This window comes from Stegodyphus dumicola, chromosome 2 (assembly GCF_044657685.1).
Source record: "Stegodyphus dumicola isolate Sdum_Otavi_A_Nest chromosome 2, ASM4465768v1".
Classification (NCBI taxonomy): Eukaryota; Metazoa; Arthropoda; class Arachnida; order Araneae; family Eresidae; genus Stegodyphus; species Stegodyphus dumicola.
Genome location: NC_140769.1, coordinates 210,801,126 through 210,826,723, shown reverse-complemented (window position 1 = coordinate 210,826,723; position 25,598 = coordinate 210,801,126). Strand labels below are relative to the sequence as shown.

At 34.4% G+C, this 25,598-nt stretch overlaps 1 protein-coding gene across 13 annotated transcripts in view; it reads left to right on the top strand.

The window, feature by feature from the left end:
• LOC146998813 (uncharacterized) overlaps window positions 1–25,598 on the top strand; it is a 940,238-nt gene that overhangs the window by 11,728 nt on the left and 902,912 nt on the right. The window contains exon 1 of one of the 13 annotated variants that reach the window (XM_085811689.1): window positions 3,151–3,163. The exons of the other annotated variants lie outside the window; for them this stretch is intronic. The gene's annotated coding sequence lies outside the window, so the exon portion shown is untranslated. Of the gene's footprint in view, window positions 1–3,150; window positions 3,164–25,598 lie in introns of those variants that run through there. 13 annotated transcript variants of the gene reach the window in all.

Here is a 25,598-nt window from a genome sequence, read left to right as displayed (position 1 = left end):
GTGTCACACCTGAAATCTTCTCAAATGTTATTGTTGGAAAAGCATTAACAATATATTATCTGGTTAAAGTTTTAAGCCATAAATATTGTTTTTCTCATAATTTTAGATGACCATACCAATAATAAAAACATTACTTAATTAATTATTTAAAATGCATATTTTGGCAGGTGATGAAGTCAAAATATTTTATCGGTTGGAAACCTCATGATTCTGTGTGCTTAACGCTACGTTAACAGCCATGTTACCAATTATCATTAACCCCTCTCCCGCCATATTTTCTTCCACAAACTAGCATCTGTCACCGAAAACTTCCTTTATTATATGAAAATATTTCTATCTATTTGTTAAAAGTTCATAAATAATAACGTGAAAATACAAAAAAAAAATAATAATAAATAAGTGAAGAATAATTTAAATTGGCAAATGCGAACAATGACGGTGATAATTCAACAAAATGAACGTTAGAGGAATGGTTGCAACCTTCTTACAAGCGAATAGGTTGAATCTGCCGGATTACCAGGTTTGAACTATTATCGCCAGAGTTGGCGATGTTTACATTTGCCGGGTTCTTTGCGGAAGTGTTCCGAAATTCTAATTAGATGTAAACAAATTTCATTTAATAATAATTAAATGCCGTGTAAAGCTTCAAACTTATTTTTTTTTTAACTAATACTTAAAAGATCTAACATTGTGGTTCTCAACCTATTTTGCCCTATTCCACCCCTTTCACCATTGCTAGAAGATCATTCCCATCATGCCCTTCCTTTTCAGTACTTGAAAAATGCATATATATATTTATTTAGATTGCTTTTGAACTTACTTTATAAATTAAACCAAAAAAAGTACAGAAAATGTTGGTATATACCAGGATTCGAATAAAAATAGTTTTTTATATTTATAAACCACAGCTGCCAACTCTGCTTTTTCTTCTGGTCTCCTGGTAGATCACCAAATCTCGATAAACTTGTCTCAGTTGCAACAAACAGGGCGAAAAGAATGACCGGGGTAAGAAACGTTTTTGTTATTATTTTGAAAGGAAAAATCAGTGACAAGATCTTACTTACCATTGTATCATTCATCAAGAAGCGCTTTGTGCTCGACATTTCCAGAAGAAATTTGCAAAGTTATGGAATTCATAATTATATTATTGTTAACCTCATTATTACTACAGCTTTTAATCATCGCCAGTTTAAAGAATTTTTAGTTGAAATGGAGAGCGAGTACTCAGATCTTCTGCTGAATAATAAAGTGCGTTGGTTATCAAGAGGAAATGTTTTGAAATGTTTTGCATCCTTATTAACAGAAGTTAAAGCATTACTCCTTGAAATGAGTGTTTATAATCCAGAACTAATGAATGATCAGTAGATCCAAAAATTTTATTTTATGGTAGACGTTACATCTCATCTAAATCAGCTTAATCAAAAAACTATAGGGAAGAGGTGTGTGTGTGTGTGTGTGATTATGGCAAAGCCTCGAGGGCTATCTGCCTAAGAGGAGGGATGCCTTCGTGGAGGACTTTCTAAGGGAAACTGGCTCATTTTTAACACGTTACACATGGGGAAAACCACGAAAACGCCCATGCAGCCAGCCCGTTCGCGGGATTCGAACCTCCTATAGGGAAGAGGAAACACAATTTTTCTGATGTTGGAAGAAGTTATTTCATTTGAAAGCAAATTATCTCTTTCTGCTCAAGATTTTTGAAACAGAAACTTTGGTTCACTTTCCAAGCCTGTTGAAACATTCTCAAGAAAATAGATCTAATATTGACATTTGCCATTTCAAAACAACAGTTTTATGACAGAAGTTTTTCTCAGCAGGTTTCAGGAATTCTGAATCAGCAAAGCAACATTAGCCTTTGTTAAAAAACCTCTTAATACTAGTGCAACGGAATTGCATTTCTCTGTTTAATATTCACATTGGCAACTCTGAAATCAATTGCTGAATTTAAAAAAAAAAAAAAAAAATTATGAAACTTGAAATTTGAACATTTTAAGTGCTGATGTAGAAACATTGGAGAAAAATAAATGTGTGCTTAGTTCACAGCACAAGTAATCTGGAGAAGGAAAACATGTGGAATAATATTATTCCCGACTCATGTAATCAGCTTAAAAAACTAACGTTTGATGTTTTTCTTATTCGAGTCTACATATTCATACGATCAATAATTTTCAAGCATGAACTTTTTGTCAAGAGTAAATAGAGAAGTCATCTTATTCATGAAAACTTGTAATAAGGCTTAAAATGAAAAACAACATACAAAATGCAAACTTTTCAAGAAGATGCAAGGCCATTGTTTACATTAGTGTTTTGTTAGTCATTATTGCGATTCAAGTTTTTCAATATATTGCAATTCTCTTTTATCAATAAAATAGTATCGTTATTAAGTATAATATCAAGTTTTATTCGACATATATATATAGTTTAACTAAGACTTAAAAACTGAAATATTGAGTTAATTTTAGGGAGTGTTGTGGAGCGAAAAAAGATGTAGTGTTGAGAAAGGTATAAGATGGTTTGGACATATGCAGAGAATGAATGGAAGAAGATACTTGAAAAGAGAATACAAGTATTAATAAATACAGTGCTGAACTGTTGATAATTGACTCTGTTGACTAATGAGTTTGCCTTCACTGGCCAAAGGGATATAAAACTGAACTGAGAGCAAATTGTGTGCCATCTCAAACCTTTTCTGTTGCATGTACTATGCCCTAAAAGGCTGAATTGTTATTATGCCCAACAGTGTTATGTTGTTATATGTAAAGATTTTAAACAATTATTTTTTTGTAACTGTTTCTGAAATTATTAACTTAGTGTTTTATGTTCAGTTTCAGCAGTTTTCTTAGTGTTGATTAAAGAGTTACTGTTTATTACATTTGCTATTCCTTATTACTGCACTAAAGGCTATGATTCTGTATACATTAATTAGCAGCATGTTTAAATTCTTAGTTAAAGGTCTTCAATTTAGTTTCATAATTATTTATTGTATACCTTCTTCATATTCATCTTAAATTTCAGAAGAAATTTACTTCCCAGTTTAGTCCTTTGAAGCAACTTATATGTAAATATTGTATAGCATATTCTGTTATGTACTGACTATTGAAATGCATTTTTATTTCTTTTTTGCAGGACATTTTGCAGTTTGAAGTCTTTATGTACTACTGAGGTAAAAAAATTCTTTTATATCTAATCTGAAAATGAAATATTTTTTCATAGGCAATAAATTCAGTTCTTGACAACTGCATTCTAAATTAGAATTTTAAGCACATGTGAGAAAACAGGAAAGTGCTTTCCAGTATTTAATTTTAAAAAAAGTTGAATTTTTATTTTCAGAAATCATCTTAAATTTATTTAATAAAGATCATGGCAAATGATTCCAAAATTTTTGGTGCATGTTTTACTTGTCCCCAGAACTTTCTGAGTTGTCCTGCTGTGGATAATTTCTACATAACCACTGAATTTCTGTGATTCTGATTAATTCAGGCTCCTAAGAACTTGATGTTTGTGTCATTATTTGATTTTTAGGAAAGTGATTATTCTAAACCTCATGTTTATAAAAAAATTTACTGTAGTTTGAAAATATGAGTCTTGGATGATAATATCAGCGACTCTTTTAAATATAAGCTACAACTTGCTTAAAAGTATCTTATGCAGTTAATGCCACTAGATACCTTTCAACATAAAAAACATCTTCAGAATTATTTTTATTTCTTGCATTTGCTGCAAACATGAAAGAAAAGAAAAATCTTATAATTAAATTTTGTTGCTGTTAAACATTTCTGTAGTAGAAGATAAGCATGTTTAATTTATAATACTTTTTATGTATTGTTTGACATATTTAGAAGTATTAAATATGTATATGATGCACAATTTTGAAATCTACAAAATAAATTTTGTTGTATATAAAATTTAATTATAAATATTGAAGTAAAATAACAGACAATAACATTGCAAAATTAAAAATTTACTCTTACAAACACTTCAAAAAAGTGAGAATAAAATGCATTAAAAATTTAAGCAATATTTTTTATAATTTAAAAAAGTATCTCTTCATATAGTATTAATAAATACAGTACAAAGTTCGAAATCCACACTAGCCGATTCCGGATTTGGGATATTTCCAAATCCTGTGGGGGGCTGTAAAGTAATGTTGCTTTCTTACATTAAATTCAAACAAATAAATTTGTAACAAGTTTTTATTTTTAAGCAATAATATAATCACCCTCGTTATCAGCAACCTTTTGCCATCTAGTATGCAGATTTCAATCCCAGATCAATAAAAATCAATTGGTTTTTGAGTAAAATATCTCAAGATGGCATTTTGGACATCATCAAAATTTTGAAATTTTTTGTTACTAAGAAAATGTTGTAGGGATTGGAATAAATGGAAATCCGAGGGTGCGATATCGGGCGAATATGGTGGGTGAGGCAGTACCTCCCACCCCAATTCATTATGTTTTTCCAGTGTTCGTCTTGCACAGTCGTGTTGCAGAATGACGCCTTTTCCGTTGACAATCGCCGGATATTTTCCAATTAAAGATTGGTTCACTAGATCCAATTGTTCAGAATAAAGGTCTACATTAACAGTTTTTCCAGATTTCAGCAATTCAAAATGAACAATTCCACGAATACTCCACCAAATACCCAGAAGTGCCTTTTCGGGATGTAAACCCTTTGTAACCCCTATTAAAACTGCCTTTTGAGTTTTGGATTATCATATAGGACTTATTTTTCTGTCTCCACTAATCAAGCGATCAAAAAATGGTTCTGTATGGTGCCGTTGAAGCAATACATTGCGTGTGATGGATAGGTTGGCCTTGTTCTCTTCGGACAGATTATGGGGGACTCAAACACCTGCTTTGCTTATTTTTCCATTCTGCTTTAAATGTTTTTGGTCGACCAAGGTTGGTTAAGAGTGTTTGACAGTTCCTCGATTGTTTGACATTGATTTGCGTCCACTTCTGCCCTTAGCATGTTGTTGTCTATCGTTGTTGTCGACATGCGTAGAAACGACATTACTTTTTGGTCCCCCTAATAATAGATCATCAATTTAAATCTGGTAAGATGGCATGCAGAAATTATACAATTAAAATTATGAAATTGTAATTTATGAAATAAAGAACAATTATGATCTAAAGGGTATCAAAATTTACAAAAGAAAGCTTAATATTTGTTTACTTTATTAAACATTTCGTTCAATGCAAGTTGTTTAAGATGCTCCCACAAAAAATTCAAAAAGTTCCTTTTTCTTTTTTCTTGTGTCATATACAGTGGACTTTCCAATGCCATACTCCTCACATAATTTTAAGACGAATATGCCTGTATGCATTTTTTGCAGCAATTCCACATTTTGTTTAATGGACTTCTAAACATGGTTTCGCTTTGTAGATCCCTTTTGTAACTCCAGAATTGGAAACTCTTTTCGACATAATCGAAAGTTCAAGCTTAGTTTTTATAAAATTTCTGTAATAATAACAGTCTGCGAAAATTAATAAACTGGGTCAAATTAGAAGGTCAGGGAGCAGCGCAGTCTGCTACATTAATTTAAAATGCCTTAGAATCAGTAATGATAATTTTAGCCTAACTTAATAGCGTGTGTTATACGTTATTGGCTATGTATCACAAGATTGGCAACGAAACCCAAGTGGTTTCGCTAAATTTTGTCTTGCTCCTATAGCGTTCTGAATTAAGCCTGAATTGTAATAGTTTAGTTTTTTACTATACCTACGTTTATTTCTTGCACATGCTTCAAACTAATATGAGTCCTGAATAAATAAACTCCCACATATATACTTAAGGCTTTATCTAGGGCTGGCGCTTGAAACCGCCTGGTATCGCCTCTACAGGTCCTAAATTCTGCTGCAAAGCGCTTTTGTAAGTTCTAAATTTTAACCATGCCTAAACTTTGGATCCCAGTGCTTTCCCTAAATCATAAATACTTCTCATCCCTTAATTTTGACACTCGGTGCTTTCCCAAATTCCAAAAATTTCAACTTCCCTAAATTCTGCCGTCCAATACACACATATCTATAGTGCAGGACGGGTTTAAAAATTTTGCTTTTAATTTTTAGCCTATTATTATGTTTTTTTTTATATGTATGTATATAGGCATAAATAAATGCAACAAAATAAAGAACAAGGTTATAAGGTATTTCTCCCGCCTTCCTAGCATCCCTTCGTGGTATAGTGGTTCTGCATGCTGAGCCGGTATTGTCAGAGGTCCGTGGTTCGATTCCCAGCAAAGGCGTTGTTAATTTTTCATCTTGCCTGCTTCCAGAAAAAAATACCTAATGTCTCTAAAGTGGCGCCCGAACTAAAAGGGTGTTTCATAAGGATTCTCTGCGCCCAGGATTTGGCGATTGGGTCCCCTAAAAACCTCAGTCGCCGTTTCAAAAGGGGAGTATGTAAGGTATTTCTCGTGCCTTCCTAGCATCCCTTCATGGTGTAGTGGTTCTGCACGCTGAGCCGGTATTGTCAGAGGTCCGTGGTTCGATTCCCGGCGAAGGCTCTGTTAATTTTCATTTTGCCTGATTCCGGAAAAAAATACCTAATGTCTCTACCAGGTATAAAATATGAAAGAAAAAATCTTAAATATACAATGTTCATTAATGTATGTATATGTATATAATATCAATATAAATGTTAGGTTCTGAAGCAATTAGAAAATTTTTAATTACGCATACACACACATATATATATACATTTTATAAGCATATATAAAATAAAGCGATTTTTAAATTACTTATATGGTTTGTTGTGGTTTATTTAAATATAGCAAAGCACTCGACGGCTATCTGCCTAAGGGTAAGGATGCCTCTGTAGAGGACTTTCTAAGCAAAACTGGATCGTATATGCGTTATACATGGGGAAAACCACGTAAACGCCCATACAACATGAAAATGGATTGTCTGGTCCGCACTTCTTAAGCAGAAGTATCACCAGAGCCAATAGGCTAAGGAAATTTTCAATTTTGGAGCAAGAGCTCAAAGATCAAATAATGCCAATTAGAATTTTTGAAAGACCTAGTTAGAATTTTGAGGTCTTCTGACTAGGAGATGTGTTGGCCTCGCCAACGTCTTTATTGAAAAAATACATTACATAGCATGTTTTTATATTTACAAAACAAATTATTTTTTGAACATAAATTGAGTTATACAATGCAACATAGAATGATAGGAAGAACAAAGTAAAGAATCAATATTAAGTATTACAATAATTAAATGATTAATAACATGGCAAATAAAAGTACAAAGATATTACATGATACGATTGAATTTACAAGTACAGATCTAATTCATTGTGATATGAGTATTCCAATATAAGTACAATAATATTATATAATACAATCAATTTATAAGTACAGATCTGATTCATTATGGTATATGTATTCCATAAAACTTGATAACAAAGATCGTCCCTTGTCGTTCTTAATTAGTTGTTTTAGAGTTTCTAAAGTTATATTTTGTTTGAAAATTTCTCTACGTTTTGTTGATACACTGGAACAGTCTATAATCATATGAAGTGCATCTGCGGATTCACTACCACATTGACACTTGCATGTAGATTCCTTTAGTTTGAATCTGTTAATATAAATCGGAAAGGCTCCGTGATTAGTGATAACTTGATTTAAAAAAAATCACTGAAATGCCGTTTCTCCGAAACATTCGGTAGAAGTGTGAACGTTTGTCGTCCTGATGCTATTACTCATAGGGATCTTGCAGTCTAGGTACGTGTTCGAGTAAATCCCTTGTTTGGCTAGCTCGTCGGCTTTTTCATTGCCGGCAGTGCCTTGGTGTCCTCTTATCCAATGAAGCTTTGCTTTTGTAAAAGCCAGTAATTTCTTTATGGCGATAATGTTCTGATTATAGATATTGTATTTATGGATAGACTTTAAAACAGCCTGGCTATCCGAATATATATGCGCAGGACTGGGGTGTGATTTTAACCATAGTAATGCCGACTTTAATGCTAAAGTTTCAGCTTGATATACTGTACTAGTCTTATCCAGTTTAAACATAAATTGATCGTGACAAACTCCATTCATGAAGGAACAGAAGCCAGCTCCAGTGCCGTCTTCACTTTTTGAACCGTCCGTATAAATTTCTAAACCTTTATTGATTGGAGGCTTGTTGTCCCATCCGAAGACTTGAATATGAGCTGGATGAGAATGCCATTTAGGTACTGGGAATTCAATCTGATCCCGTGAAAGTTCTAAGTCCTCATATTTAAAGTCAGTCCATCCTCGTTTGGTACGTTGGATGATGCTTTCCATGTCCAATTTAAGATCAAGCGGCATAATTCCAGCAATCACTTGAAGAGCTGCAGTAGGGGCAGTCTTATAGCTTTTGGTCATTGCAAGAAGTGCTATGCGTTGTATAGAGTTTGTTTTGTTTCGCATTTTTACCGTAGGTGGGTACCACCAGGCAGGACATGTGTATACTATGGTACGCTCTATTGCACGTTTATAAAGTTCTTTCAGAACTGGTTTGGGCATCCCAAGTAATCTAAGAAGATTGTTCATTATTTTACAAACTTTAGATTTAATATAATCTAGATGAGGTAGCCAGGTAAGGCATTCATCTATGACTATTCCAAGATATTGAATGGATTTTTGTTGCTTAATGGTATGATCGTTCATCTTTATTGTCGGTGCTGAATAGGCTGCACCACGCTTTTTGATTGCTATAAACATAGACTTTGACTTTTCGGGAGAGAATTGAAGTTTGCACTTGAGTGCCCATTCTGATAGTTTTTGAAGCGCCAACTTTGCCTTGGTTTGAATTTGCATATGCATAGATCCTGTTACTAGGAGTGAAACGTCGTCCGCATAAGCTTGGATGTGGATTCCATCTTCAAATTCGAGTTTTAAAGCTATATTCATTACTATATTCCAGAATAGTGGTCCAGAGTTGGATCCTTGTACACATCCTTTTTCTTGTTTTATGGAGTATTGAACATTATTTATTTCATAGATTATATGTCTATTATCCAATAAACTTTCAATAACTTTATAAATATTTAGAGGACATCCCAGATTGCGGAGTTCCTGTAGTAGGAACGGCCACCAAATATTGTTGAATGCACTCTTGATATCCAAAGAGATAACGTTGGTGTAATTATTATTACGTCGGTTTGCTTCTATTTGTGAGACTATGTTGTCCTTGATGGCATCTGCTGAGCATTTTCCCGCCGTGAAGCCATATTGTTGTTCACTTAATTTGGAATTCGATACTAAGAAATAAGTCAATCTGTTAGTGATTAATTTATCATAGACTTTACTCCATGCGTTAAGCAAGCAAATAGGGCGGTAAGCATCAGGAAGCTCACCATTTTTTCCTTCTTTTGAGAATAATACTAATTTCGCTGTCTTCCAGCAGTTAGGAAATATTCCTCGACGGAAGAGTTCATTAAGTAACGCTACTTGTAATTGTGGGTTAGCATAGAAAACTTCAGCTATAATTTCTTTAGATATATTGTCCATTCCAGGTGCTTTGCCTGGATTGAGGGATTTGATAGCATTTTCCACTTCTGGAATCGTAAACGGAACATCATTTATTGAATTATATGGATTCCTTAAGTTGTTACGAATTGTCGTATGAAACTCCGTGTCTTCGCTGATTATATCTTTAGGAAAGTGGTAATCCATTAGGAAACGTATAGTTTCTTCTATTGTGGAAGTCTTGGTTTTATCTGGTTTGAGTAACGCTTTTAATTGTAGAGGGGATTGCATAGTCCCCTTAGCAATGTCATAGTGTACCCCGAAGGGTGAACTAGGACTTAGACGCTCCAGATATCTTTTCCAGGTTGTTCTTTTGGCTTGCATAAGCTTTCTTTTATAGAGAGCAAGGTCTTTTTCATAGACTTGCTTATAGTGTGCCCTTAGTTCGTCATCATGAATACATTTGTGATAACGCTTTCTCAAAGCGAGGATTCTTTTTCGTAATATTGAGAGTTCCGGGGTCCACCAAGGGACACCTTTGTGTTGAGTTTTAACATATTTTCCCTTGGCGTGGGTTGCCAAGTCACAGTATTCCTTTATTTTCTGAGTCCACTTAATTATAAGTTGATTAAGATCAACTGTATCTTTAGGCAAGTAAGATTCCATTGAACCAAAAAAGTGACCAATTTTTGCCTTCAGTAAGAGCCAATCCATTTGTGTAAGTTTATATTTGACTCTTTGAGTTGAGCTAGAATGTTGATACGTAATTTCAAAAGAGATATAACAATGATCACTTAAAGTGATACAGTCCATAACTTTCGAATTATGAATGAAAGACGTGGAAGAGATTGATCTGGAAGCTGTAATATCAACCCAGCTCTTTCCCCTTGTGCAGTTGTAGGTAGGGGGACCACCCGGATCGTTTTCAACAGCCAGTCTATGCATTGTTAAGAATTCTCTAAGTGTGCGTTTTCTGGGATCCTTGAAGGGGGAGCCCCAGAGCACACTTTTCGCGTTTAAGTCGCCAAGGAGAAGAAGATCATGTTGATCGTCAAAGTAACGTTCAGCTAAGTTTAACAGAGTAGTTAAATCTGTTAAGTCCGTTATAGGTTGAGTATAACAGTTAAAAATGGTTATTGTCCTATGTTCAATCTTTAATGTAATAACATTTAAAGTAGAAGAAGCGTAAGTATTCAGAACCGTAAGTCGTGGGTTAACCACCACTGTGGCTGTTTTGGGGTGGTCATTTGGAGAAAAAATGTTTGAGTCGGAAAGCCAGACGGCTTGTCATTGATACAGTATGGTTCTTGAATAAAAATCAAGTCGTATTCAAAGATACAAGTCTTTAGTTGTGCTGTTGCGACATGTGATCTCGCTAAATTAATTTGCAACGCTTTTATATTTTGAATAAGTTCTCTAGCCATAATTGATTTTTCTTCGAAGATCTTCAATTTCTAGCTGTCTGCTAGGACAGTCTTTTGAGAAACTTGAGTGCTGCTCGTCAAGGTGCTTATCACTATTCGCATTTCTTTCTGCACAATGAATACATCTTTGGTAGTTATTGTCACAATTTTTGTGGGAATGTCCCACTTCTCCACAATGTCCACATGCCTCTTCTGTTTGGCATTGTTTAGAAATATGTCGGTATTGGCAGCATTTAAAACACTGCGTTGGTCTGATGTATTCTCTTAAATTGAAACGTTCCCAATTAACGCACAGTTTGCGTAACTTAGTAAGTGTTTGAAAACCTCCGGTGAGGTTTCACAAACCCAATGATTTCTGTTCTTATGCTTGATAGGAAATTTAACCTGTAGGCCATCACCATCGATGCCTTCGTTTTGGGCTAAAATGGCTTCCTTAAGTTCTTCCTTAGTCAAGTCCCTTGGAATATCATATATTATAATTTTAGGAAGCCTACGTGTAGGACGAACAATTTGTAGGTCCTTTTTAAGTTCTGGTACAGTATTTATTTCATTTTCTAGCGTCTCTATGTCTTCCGCTTTATTGGTCTCTATTAAGAGACCACCTTTTGCCTCATTTTTAAGTCTTTTCACTCCAATGTGGAGCTTTGTGGGATCAATAGTTTTTAAGAGCTTCTTTCTGATGTTGTCTGGTTTATCCCCTTCATTTGTGGGGTATAAAATAGTGACATGTTGTTTATCTGGTTTTCTCCATGTTTTGGATCGGTCACGAGCTGGACGTTTAAGTACGTCCGCATAAGAGTCTTTAATGTTTGGCGTTTGATGAATTTGTCCTTCCATGTGTGCCATCTCGACACACTGTTCAGTTAGAAGGTTGAACATCAATTGAAATTGATGTCGAATATCAGCGGCTACTGCCTTGTTTATGCCAGAATATGCCAGAATTTGTCAATATTGTCTCTAAGGTATATGCCTGTCCTTCTTTGAGAATGTCTTTAGAACTCATTTTGATGTAGGTAGAGTTATTCAACGCTTAACTAAATAAGATGCACTGGGTCTGTAGACCGACCTGGTACCCTGGGGTTCACACCAAGTCAGTAAGTAGTAGGCACTTTTGCTCAGGCTTTCGACCCTCCTTGGAGAGGGAGCCCCCTGACCTTGCCAAGGTACCCGAGCACTGGGAAAGCACGAATGAACAGGTGAAACAAATATTCAAAATTATATCAATTTTGCACATTAATATCGCATTTCAATCGCATACAAATCGTATTTCTAATCGCTTTCCCCGGGGAGCGTAAACGCCCATACAGCCATTCCGTTCACTGGAATGCGAACTCCGGACCGAACTATCACTGTTTAGCGGCTTTACCACTCAGACGCTAATGAACCTTCTCCTCACATATACATGCATATATATATTATAATATTTACATGTAGAACATATGTTATGGTGAAATACCGAAATCTGGAGAATGTCGACTTTCACCGGTGAATGTTGAACATATAAGAATATATTTCTTCTCCGTAATTCAGTCACGAAAAAAAGCACTTGAGACTTAAAATAAGAACTTAAAACACACAGTACATTGAAAATGAGAAAGGAAAATAATAGAAGTTAAAAACTTACTTAATTATACAGTGCGTTCTAAATGAGAAAATAAAATAATAGTAATAAAAAGCTTACTAAATTATGTGACTCAAATCTTATTTATTGCAACAACTTAAACTATTATGACTTCTTATGAACTCTCTTTTCGACCTACACCAGAGCATATCTGTGATTGTCGACATAACACCGGTGAGGGTCCGAATGTACAAGAATGTAATGCAATATTCGATCTTTCACCGATGTATGTGGTAAATGTTGTCATTCTCCGGTGAAAGTCGATATCCTCCAATTTCGGTGTTTCACGGTAACATATACGTACACATTAAATTATTAAATTATATTTGCATGTCGATAAATTATATTTACAGGTTGATCATTGATAAAAAATTATAAAATATTGTACGGAATTACTTCGCTTCCTAGATTTTTCGTAAGCTTCATCATATTTCTAAAACAGAATCTAAGTGGTGATCCCATTTGCAAGCTGTTTATATATCTTATTTTTTCTGCACTGAATTATATTTAGAGAATTATTTCACATGATTATAGCTGAAAATGCAGTTTTACAAATGAAGAATTTAAAGGCAAGAAGAGAATTAGGTCCTTTTCTAATTATTCTTGAAGCATTTAAATTAAGAAAAACAAATGGCAGATTAATAGAGATCACTGAAATAAAGTGCTCATAGAGGACAGATTAATATGCAAATAAATTTTAGTTTTCATTAAGTAAAACAGAATTCATCTGGCTTCTGTGAGAAAGGAATCAATCCAAGAAACTATTTTTCTATTTTCGCAATCATAATTTTTTAAAAAAATATTCAAAGAATTCATATTCAAACATTGCAGTCTATTATAATCAGTAATAATTACCTAAAATGCAATTTTAATCAATATTAATTCTCATTTTCTCTTTGATAACCCCTCTTTAGAGTTAAATAGCAGTCACAGCATTTTTCGGCTACATTTTCCTTTATAATATGCTTACGTTTTCATTTACAACTTTTAATACTCTGGGAAAATTTCAGTATGAGAACCCAGAAAATTATTCTTAGTGATGCTAAGATTATTGATCATTGTCATGCCGCTGTGCTTCAAAAGAAATCCTATTGTTTAAAGGTTCATATCCTTAACCTTCCGACGTTCATATCCTGGCCTTAACATTACATTCATATCCTGACCTAAAAATAAAAGCTGCGAGTCAGAATTAAAGGGGTTGCTCATAGGCAACCTTAGTTAAAAAGAAGTTAGAGGAAATGTTAATCAATGCATAATATTATCTTTTGAATTAAACACTAACACACTATTTGATCAAGTTCAAATAGAAAACAGATATTCGGCATTTGATTTGAAAACAGATTAGACTTGCAAACAGATATTCGGCATTTGTAAAGAAAATAAGGATGAATCAATATGAGTTTGTTTTCTGATTGCAAAACCATCTTAAGATACTATCGGATTTAATCTTTAAATTATTCCAATAATATTCAGAATAGTGGGGAGCCACTATTCTTAACTAAAATTCACTAACGCAAATCCTATTTTGGGTTGAAATGATTTTCATTAATTACGTTTTGGAATCTATTAGGTCATTTTTTTATAATACGCCGAGAGGTATTTTTGAAAATGAGCAATGCCTTTTGCCAGGACTCGAACCTGAACCTCTCGAATACGCGCCTAGTGTGCTAACCGTCACACCACAAAGGCATACTGGAAGGAGAGAGAAAATACATTATCCCTTTTAAAGGGCAAATGGAAATTAGGAAACCCGATCGTTAAATCCTGGTTGTGAAGAATCATCGTTCACAACATTTTAGTTCGAGCGCCACTGTAGAGTCATTAGGTTATTTTAAAGGAGCTGTGAAAAATGTGCAAAGGAGTCGCCGGAACTTGAACCTGCACCTCTCGAATACGCGCCGAGTGTGCTACGGTTACACCACGAAGGCATGCAGAAAGGAGGGAGAAAATACCTTATAACGTTAATGAAAAAATACTAAAAATATCTAAAAAGTTAATTTTTTAATTACCTCAGTTTTTGTACTGATAAATGATAAACTATTATAATATGAAAGAACAAAAGGAATAAAATTAATTATTTACTGATATTTGAGAACTCACTTTTTTACTTCCTTGTACGAAGTAAGTTGTAAATAATGAGACAGACAGTGAACGAAGTAAGTTGTAAGTAAATCAAACGAAGTAAGTTGTACTTTTGTAAGAAGTGTCGCAGCCATGAAAATTTTCGGGTATCATATTTCAATGAAAATACCCATATATTAACTGCTATCAGATACAATGAACGATGTTTTTGCATGACATCTGTAGGTAAGAACAGAATAAAGGACTCTTTTTCCCAAAACGGTTTGCAAAAAGGATTTAAAATGGATTCAGGACAGATTTTTTTGTGATGTCTAGATGTACGTATGTAAGTATGTAGCTCGCACAAATCAAAAACGAGTAGACTCAAAACGTTGAAATTTTGTATATGATATAACATGTAGTTGTGCACCTACCTTTTTGGTTGGATTCGGCTGCACCAAAAGTGTATAAATAAGCAAATATACCCACTTTGTAACTCAGCTGCGTGAGCTCAGTTTTTTTTAAAAATAATTTTTATATATTGGTAAATTGTGCATGTTTTGCTTTAAAAATGATTGAATTATGTTGTTCTTATCTCCCAGTTAAAGTTCTTATGCCTTTAGTTAATCTGCATGCAATAGTTGTAGAATTATTAGCTATTTAAAAGTTTTTTAAGTGCGGCTAAGCCTAATTTTTTTTTACTATAGCTGCCATATTTGTTTGCATTTGAAACTTAGCGAAATAGTGAATTCAGTTTCTGCACTTTTAGTGTCTTTTTGCCAAGTGGGACCCAAAGTAAAAGTTTTGTGCACCGAAAAATCTGCCTTCTTGTCGCTGGCATAACTACTTGTTTTTGCGTAGAAACAATAATTTTAATTGTAAAAATTGTTTTTTTTTAATTGTTTTAATTGTATTTGGTGTTTCAAGTCTCTATATTTTGCAATTTTTAATAAAGCTATTTTGAGGTTTTATGTATTTTTGTCTTGTCGCAAAGTGAGAATTGAATTAATTGAAAGAGAAAACTATCTCTAATGAGAGAGGAAATAAGTTTCAATGAAATGCAGAAAAAAAATGTGCGTATAATTTAATATTCCGCGCAAGGGAAGTCGTGGTCTACATATCAGACTTTTTAATGCTGTGCTTACAACAAGAAGTGAAATAGATTTTGACAAGTAAATATAGCAGTACAAAATTGGGTGTGTTTCATTCACTATATGCGTAAAGTTCTTGATATTATCTATATCCATCACATTTAGGAGCTCACTTTCAGTTATATTAATACCAAATAATTCAGTGAAATACTTAAACCAGCTAATTTAATAAAAAAAATTCACACTTGTATTTTCGTACACTGAAAATTTTCTTATCCGTAATATAAAACACAGCACAAGAAATAAATATTTTGCAAAACAGACAATATATATATATATATATATATATATTAATATTTAATAAGAATAAATCTTATTATGCAAATTTGAAAGGTAGTTCTGAATATTTTTTAATTGGCTGTTACATTGGCGAATGGCAACTGTGTGATGAAATGACTTGAAAAAGTGGTGGCGCTGTCTGTTACAAAAGTAATAACTAAGTACCAAAATTCGCCACATCGCAAGTCACGACAATACCCCTTTCCTGGCTCCCGGCCACTTTATAGTTGAGAAAAACGGGTCATAGCAGTACAGCAGTAAAGTCGCTGAACGCTGGTAGTTTGACCTGGACTCAATTTTGGGCGAACGGGCTGGCTGCATCGGCGTTATCGTCTTTTCCCCCATACATAACGTGGGTATGAGTCAGTTTTCCTTAGACATTTCTCCAGGAAAGTATCACTGCCCTTACTGAGGTAGTGTGCTATGCCGTAATCAAATAAACCAAGCCAAAAATGTGAAGAAAACGACGAAACTGCGATGCAGCTAGGATATGAACCCTGTTCGAACTACCTGTTTTCACCTATTTTTCCGCTTTGCCTCTGGTGAGCTAAATACAATTTGAAATGAATTGTATTAAGGAACTGGCAGAATTGAAGACTTTTAAGATTATATGACTGAATGTTGCTAAACATGATAGAAGCGGTAAAGCCATGTAAGAAATTATTTGACTTTATATGATATATCTCAAGATTTGTAAGCAATAAAAATAAACAATTCTCCCTGAATAAAACAAAAATCGGCTGCGTTTTCTTTCGATCTAGTTCCTTTCCAGTTTGTAGAATTAAGAACTAAATTACGTTTAGACTTTTTAAAGGTTCATGTCGTAACAAGCAAACCTTTTCTTTATGTTTGAACGTAAAGAGCTCTTTGTCCCCGCTAAGGTCTTTGAAATATTAAATTATAAACTGTTAGCTAAAAGTTGATTACGTTCGATTAGTAATTTACTTAAATAAGTGATTAGACAGAAATTATAATTATTTAATCGTCCATGTATGAACTTTTTAAAAGTCGCACAACATATTAAGCAGCAAGTTTTCTGTTTATGCTTCAACCTAAGACAGACAGAAGTCTTTCTTCCCGCAGGGTGTTGATTTTGATTGATGTATTGAGATTACGGTAAAGCACACTAGAGCTATCTGCCTAAGGAAAGGGATGCCTTTGTGGAGGTCTTTCTAAGGGAAACTGGCTCGTATACACATTACACGTGCGGAAAACCACGAGAATGTGCATGCAGCTAGAGGATTCGAACCTCGCCCGAACTGCCAGTGTTCAGCAACTTTTACCGCTCGGCCGCTAGTGGGCCTCTCCTCGCAGGTCGAAAGATCAAGCTTAGAGCGAACAAAGGGAAATTCTGTGTGAGAGAAAGCTAATTGTGCAGCATTTTAATACAGAATTTTTTAAAGACCAGATAAAATACTGCATTAAAAAAATGTTTGATTGGAATGTATTAATTTCTTCTCATTCAAGGCGATTACACTTAATTAACCATTCACTTTTTGTTGGGAATTAACAGAAATATTTCGAAAACTAGATCATTTGGGATACGGTTTATATGCTTTCACTATAAAGAATCAAATTGGAAAAAGGTTAAAAAGTCGCGAAGAAAAGTCTCTTTTCTGTGTTATAAGGGCAAAAAAATATCTTTTACTTATATATGCTATTAAAGAAGTGTGTGTCTTAATACAGTGTAAATTGATGGTTTAAAATTCATTTTATCTGGTAGTATCATTTAACTTTTACAGTGAGTGTTATTTTATCCTACGAGTATCACCCATAAGGAAGGTTTCTTTCTAGCAAGTTGTAAAAAAAGTCGATTGCAAAATTTGTGTCGTATTTTTAACTGCCTACCTTCAAAGTGAAAATCTGATCTTTTGCTTTTGTTTATTATTTGAAAGAAAATTACTAAGTAGTAGCATTATTTTCAAATAATAATTGTGAGGGAAAAAATCAAATAAATATAAATAAAAAAATTTTTGAAAGCATTCAGATTTTACATTACGCCCAAAGGGGCGCTTTTTTAACATTTTGTATGTTACCTTTACTTATTAAATATCATGTTCTTCGCATTTAAACCATAAAATTCAGTTCGTCAGCAATATTGCAAAATAATGTTAAACGGGGCATAGCTTTAGAATTTCCAATACACAGTCTCGCGCTCTGGAGATAAAAATGATTTTTCCTTACAGTCTTGCCGTTGTTCGCTTTGAAATCGTGGAGTTTGTTAATAAAAAATTTGTTAAAGTTTTACAAAATATAAAATCGAGAATTAAACAAATTCTAAATTTCGGCTTCCAAATGCCCATATTTGGGTGGAAATGTTCAGTATTCAAAGTTTGATGACTCTAGGTATTGTTGTTTTATCACAATGCGAGAAACATACAGGGGTTGGACAAAAATATGGAAACACCTTTAAAAAAACATGTTTCTTTGCTTAATATGAGGTAGGAAACCCGTTGGCATCCAAAACAGCTTGCAGTCTTCTCGGAATGGATAAATACAGTTCCTGTTTGTTTGCCAAGGGAATATTATACCATTCTTCCTGCAAAACGGTGGCAAGTTCAGATAACGATGTTGGCGGTGGATAACGAGAACGCACTTTCCGTTCCAATGTAGACCACAAAGGTTCGATAATATTCAGGTCTGGTGACTGTGGTGGCCAGGGGAGATGGGACAACTCATCCTCGTGCTCAGAAAACCAGTCCTGGACAATGTGAGCTGTGTGAACAGGGGCTTTGTCATCTTGGAAGACACCATCACCATCGGGGAACAAAGTTTGTACCATGGGATGAACTTGATCGGCCAAAATGTTCACATAAGTCTTGGCAGTCATGTGCTCTGACACAGTTATCATGGGGCTAGCAGAGAACCACGATATGGCTGCCCAAACCATAACAGAACCCCTGCCATGTTTCACTCTTGGCAACAAGCAGTCTGTATTATAGGCTTGAGATGGCGTTCTTCAGACGTAAACTCGGCCAGAAGTGGGAAACAATGTGAAAGAAGACTCGTCAGACCATATTACTCGCTTCCACTGCTCTGTAGTCCAGGCTTTATGACTTAAACACCACCTTTTCCTGTTACGGGCATTAGCATCACTGATGAGTGGCTTCTCAATTGCAGCACGGTCAGCAATTCCCTGTTTATGAAGCTCCCTTCTAATTGTTTTGGTACTCACAGGGTTTAATAACACAACATTCATTCAGGCAGTAACTTTTGCAGCTGTGGTCTTCTTATTTTTCGTCACAATTGCCCTTAATGATCGTCTGTCACGATCACTCAGGACACACTTTCGTCCGCGCTGTGATTTAGCAGATGATGTTTTTCCGCTTTTCAAATATGCGGAATAAATCTTTGATACAGTACCTCTTGAAACACTAAACACCTCGGCTACCTTGCTTACGGAAGCACCTACCATACGTGCTCCAACACTTTGCCCACGTTCGAAGTCTCTTAACTCTGACATAATGCAATGACAACCTCACATAACTGTACTCCGACAACAACTGAACTGTTTACCACATTTACGAAGTTGTATAGGTGGCGTCAGTAGTCAAAAATGCCAGCGCCACCTACATATTTCATTAAAATCAATCTTTCTTTTCAAACGTGCATTTCACAAGGTGTTTCCATATTTTTGTCCATCCACTGTACATAACATTCATGCAGACTCTTCATTAAATATAACACAACGGGGCTCTAATATTCGGCGGCAACAATTTAAAAAGTGAACCGACATTTATAGTGAGCCAACGTAGAATGCTGAAACGAAATTAATAGTCCTTCTGGGCAAATCGCCTCTTTGGAAAAATAAAAATACAATTTATTACAATGATGGGAACGAAAAGCGGAATATTGGGACATTAATTTATTCAGAAATGCTTATAAGGTATTTCTCCCACTTCCCTAGCGTGCCTTCGTGGTGTAATGGTAGTACGCTGGGCCGGTATTCCAGAGGTCCGTGGTTCGATTCCAAGTGAAGGCGGTTGCATATTTTTCATCTTTTCTGCTTCTAATTAACCTAATGACTCTACAAGTGACACCCAAATTAAAAGGGTTGTGGATGAAGATTCTCCACACCCAGGATTTGGCGACTAGGTCCCCTAAAACCCTAGTCACCCTTTCAAAAAGGGGAGTATATAATGTATTTCTCCCACTTTCCTAGCGTTCTTCGGGTGTAGTGGTTCTGCACGTTGGGCCGGTATTCCAGAGGTCCGTGGTTCGATTCCCGGCGAAGGCGGTTGTTAATTTTTCATCTCTCTGGCTTCCAAAAAATCCTAATGATTCTACATGCTTTATTAATGTCGCTTTTAATTTAGATGATTTTGTAGAGTAAACCATTAGGCCAAATTTTGTCAAATGCGATGTCCAGGAAGCAGGCAACGAAACAAGATTTATTATTAAAAGCTTCTGCAATTTTTTTCTGCTAAAATTGAGAATTAGTTGTTGAATGTCCTTGACGAAAGCCGAATTGATTATTCTGAATGTTGGAGTGGGATCTGACCTTTCAGGTCAGGTCAGGTCATAACGTTATACTTCAAGTTTTGTACTAATAAAAGTACATTACTTGACCTGTTATATTATCCATTAAAGGCCTTAGAAATGTATTGGTGCTTGTCTCATAGGGATGCATGTAAGTAGTAAAATAGATTCCTGAATCACAGTGTTAATTCGAGATGTTGATTACAAAAGTGACATCTATGCCAGGGATGTAATTTCAATTTACTAACGTAAGTCAGAGGTGCTGGTCACGTGTGCTATTTCCGTGATGTTGATTGGCAGAGTCGAGAGATGCTCAAGATGACATATTTTGCTCTATATTAAAATAAATAATAGACTATTTACAAATCTGATGAATAGAATTGTATTCTAACATTATCAGTAAACTTAGAAAAATATCAGTATGATGATGCTGATGCATGATGATTAAAGAAAAATATAACTTGAGTATAGAGGTGTAGCTGCTAATCGGCCAATACAGTTGCAGATAAATAAGGTAATTCCTTCAATAAAAATTCATTCAAGGTTCAAAAGAATTGAAGTATAGCAAAAATCTTGAGTAAATACTGAATAATAAAATAATAAAATACGATGATGAGTATATACATATGTTACCAACGAACATTGTGATGAATTGTCCTTGGTCTTTTGTACGGCTGTTCTATAATGTAATCGTAATTGCCCATGTTTTTGACGAGATTTGAGGGATGATTTTCGATTTTATTGTAGAATTTATAGACGGTCTTTAGTATTTCTTCGTTAGTTGTGTTAATTTTCATATGTCTATGTAGGACTTCATTTCTTACGAACCACGGAGCACCCAGCATGGTTCTTATGATTTCATTTTGCAATGTTTGCAGAGGCTTTCTGTTCGTGCGTGCTGCTGCTGCCCACTGGCGAACCGTAAAGCATTACAGGACTTATGAGTTGTAAATAGATATTTTTTTTTGTATTTATGCTCAGTTTCGAGTGTCTATTGATTATTGAATATACACTCATAAAAGCTTGCATAGTTTTGGCTTTGGTAGCTTGTGGATGAATTTTAAAATTAAGTTTGGAATCTAGGTTAATGCCAAGATATTTGACTGAGTTATCTGTATTGACCGGTTGATTATTAATGTACAGATGATCGCATACAGGTCTTCTATTAGTGCGTTTGAAGATGATATTAGTACTTTCCTGTGAATTAATTTTAATCTTCCATTTTTGGAGTCAATCTTGGATATTATTAACAGCATTTTGCAATTTGTGTTGAGCATAGGTAAGGTTGATGGATGTAGAAAAGATAGCAGTACTATCAGCATACTGAGCTAACTCAGTACCTGGATAATTTGGGAAATCATTTATATAAATAATGTAGAGATAAGGAGCCAAATTTGCTCCCTGAGGGACGCCAGCATTAATTTTTCTTTTGTTTGAGTAGTCAGAGTTGATTCTAACTTGGAAGTATCTGTTTTGCAGATAATTGAAGATAATGATGATTAGAGCAGGAGGGAAATTGTAGGTAATAAGTTTGAATATAAGGCCAGTATGCCAAACTTTGTCAAATGCTTTTTCCACATCGAGGAAAAGAGCAGCTACTGTTTCCTTTTTATTAAAGGCTTCACCGATCTTTTCAACGATGCGGGAGACTTGGTGAGTGGTGGAGTAATTTTTCCTGAAGCCAAACTGATAAGGAGAAATTATGCTATTATCTTGAGCATATTGTTGCAATATTTTTTGAATGATTTTTTCAAATAATTTGGAAATAGTAGGTAAAAGAGAAAATGGTGTAACTTGTGGTTAATTTTTTGTCCTTTCCAGGTTTTTTAATGACAATAATAGTAGCAATTTTCCAGACATTAGGGATGTAATTATTCCTCAGGCTGTCATTGAATAAGTTGACAAGAAAGATCATAGCTTTTTTAGGAAGATTCTGTATGGCAGTATTTGAAATTTTGTCATAACCGCTGGCTTTTTTAGGATTTAAATGCTTAATCAGATAGAATACTTCAGAGGGAGTGTTAGGAGGATTAGCTGTGCTCCTATTGGAATTAATAAAGTTATGAACTTGTTCTTTAATGTTGTTGTCTTCCGGATGCGAAAAGTTATTTTTGAATTGTTCTTCATAGACATCTGCAAATTCATCTACAGGATGATTTATCTACAGGATGATAAATAACTGTGTTGTTGTTCTCAATAGGTCCAATTTTCTGGTTGGTATTTCTTAGTTTTCTGGCTAATTTTCAAACAGAATGATCTGTATGAGATAAGTTTTCTACAGAGTCGTTCCAGCTGTCTTTTTTAAATTCAAAGATAGAATGATCTGTATGAGATAAGTTTTCTACAGAGTCGTTCCAGCTGTCTTTTTTAAATTCAAAGCATAATTTTTTGACTGTGTAGTCACATCTTTTATAATTATTATGATCTCTCTGGTCTCTAGTTCTCTGCCAGATCTTCCTTAATCTGTTCTTGTTTCTAATTTCTTCTACAATATTGATAGGAAGGGAGTAGTCTTTTTTGGATGAATTTCTAGTTGCTTTATTGATGGCATCCAGAATTTTATTGTTAAATTTAGTAGTTGCTTCTTCTATTAAGTCTGGAGTAGTCATTTTAGCTGCAGCAGAGATATTGTTGTATAAGATATTAAACTAGTATATTTAAAGTCAGTCGAGTTTACTTGAGTAGGCTGTGGGGGCATATAATGCTTAATATTATTCAAAATGAACATAATGGGATTATGATCAGAGTCCAGGTCTGTGATATTGATAAGGTCTGGAATTTGAGGGATATTGCAGGTAATAAGTATGTCTATAACATAAGAGATGTGGTTATTATTAGCCGAAATGTGTGTTGGCTCTGTGGTAGCTAGAATATTGATAGGAGAGTTTTGCATATAATTATACAATCTAACTCCATTACTGTTAGTAAGTCTGGAGTGCCATGCTGGGTGTTTGCAATTTAGATCACCTGCAATGATGATAGGGTATCCCAAGTTGGAGATATAGTCAATTTCGGCAGTATTGATAATTTTTTGAGGTGGTTTGTGCACTGAAACAATTAGATATGGAGTATAATTATTGCTTTAGATTAGGCAGGCACAAGCTTCTATTGTAGAAAAATTTGGCAGAAGATATTCAGTATGTTTGACTGAATTTTTTACAATGATAGCTGTACCTCCTCCACTTTTGTGCATTTTATCATTTCTATAGACTCCATAATTTGCAACTTTGAATTTTTTATTGGGCTTGAGATGTTTCATTGAGTAACATCATATCTAGGTTGTTTTCAAACAAAAATTTAGTATTTTGTAAATGCTGCCTTAGTAAACCATCACAATTGTAGAAAATTATCTTGGTGTAGTTTAGTCTATTAAAATTTGAATAATTTTGGAAATTGTTTGTATTAGTCATTATTGATATTTTTGTAGATCCTGAGTGCTTCAAATCCTACAGTCATTTTGTCAGTGACAAATTTAGCATTACAGAAGTCATCATAAAGATCATATATTGAAGCCATGAAAGCTATGAATTTGTCTAGGTTTTCCCCTGTACGTTCATGCCTGTTATTTATATTTTTTCTCGGGATTGTTCCTTTTTGGCATTAGAATTGGAATTTTTGATGGGATTTATTTTATTTTAAACTTCAGTTGCATATGAGTTAGTGTTTTCAGATTGGTTAGCAGTATCACGTGACCTGTCATAACTTTTTTGAGAGTTTTCTGAGGTAGCATTGCTTTGAATATTTTCCATTTCAGAATATTTAATATTTTTTTATTTCTTCATTGTGGTTATCGTTACTATTTAGATTTCCTGGTCTGCGTGGGCAAGAGATAGAGGATGCTAGGTGCGGTCCCAGGCATAGGATACACTTTGCATTATAATTTTGGGTGCCCTTAAAAGAGCAGAGATGGGATCTGTGATTTTCAGCACATCTTACCAAGAACAGACACTATAGTACCATATGATTCCTGCCGCGCCTGAACACAGCGAGGTGTATTATGACACGCTCGCTGTGTATGATTGTATCGTTGACAGTTATAACACTGGGTAGGCCCAGGTTTAGATTTGTATTTAATAATGCGGACCCATAGTCTTATGATTTTTTCGAGGACTATGGGTCCGCATTATTAAATACAAATCTAAACCTGGGCCTACCCAGCGGTACAACTGTCAACGATACAATCATAGTGATAATTTTTCGCGTTTTCACTCTTCTGATTTAAAGCATAGTTGCTGCAGTGGACGATTTTTCACCAAATATAAACAAATATTTCACTTCTTTTCTCATGATTCACTCTTCCACACATGCAGATGCAACTTTTAAGTAATTTAAGGGGCGTTTTTTTAACATTTTGTGTGTTGCCTTTATTTATTAAATATCGTGTTCTTCGCACTTAAACCATAAAATTCAGTTCAACAGCAATATCCAAAATAATTTTAAAATCAGCATATTTTTAGAATTTCCAAAACACAGTCTCGTGTGCTGGAGTGTTTCTTTTTTTTTTTTTTTTGTTTTGTTGTTGTTGCCAATTCTCGCTTTGAAATCGTTGAGTTTCTTAATCAAAAAACTCATAAATGTTTTACAAAATATGAAACAGATAATAAAGCAAATTCCAGATTCCCAATTTGGGCTTCCAGTTGCCTATATTCGGATGGAGACGTGCGTTATTCAAAATTGGATGGCACTACGTACCGTTGTTTTATCACAATGCGAGAAACAAGCATACATTTATGCAGATTCTTCACTATTTAATTTCTTTAAATATAATACAGGGCTCTAATATTTGGTGGGAACAATATAAAAAGTGATTCGCCGTTTATAGTGAATAAACGCAAAATATAAAAACGAAACTAACAACCCTTCTTGGCTAACGCCCTTTGGGCTAAAAATGTGTTTATCTGTAGGAATAAGCGCGTTTGAATAGAGTAAGTAAAAAAAAAAAATAAAAAAAAAGTTCAGATTTTAATGATTGCCCAGATGAACTATTTTAAAGTTAATATTTTTTAACAGTAGGAATTATCGATCGAGATGTCCATGGATAACATGGGGACGTTATGTATCTTCTCTATATTTAAAAAATGACAAGGTGTGGAAAGTAATTCTGTAAAAGTACTGAATGTTTTTTATTATATATATCATGAACGAAA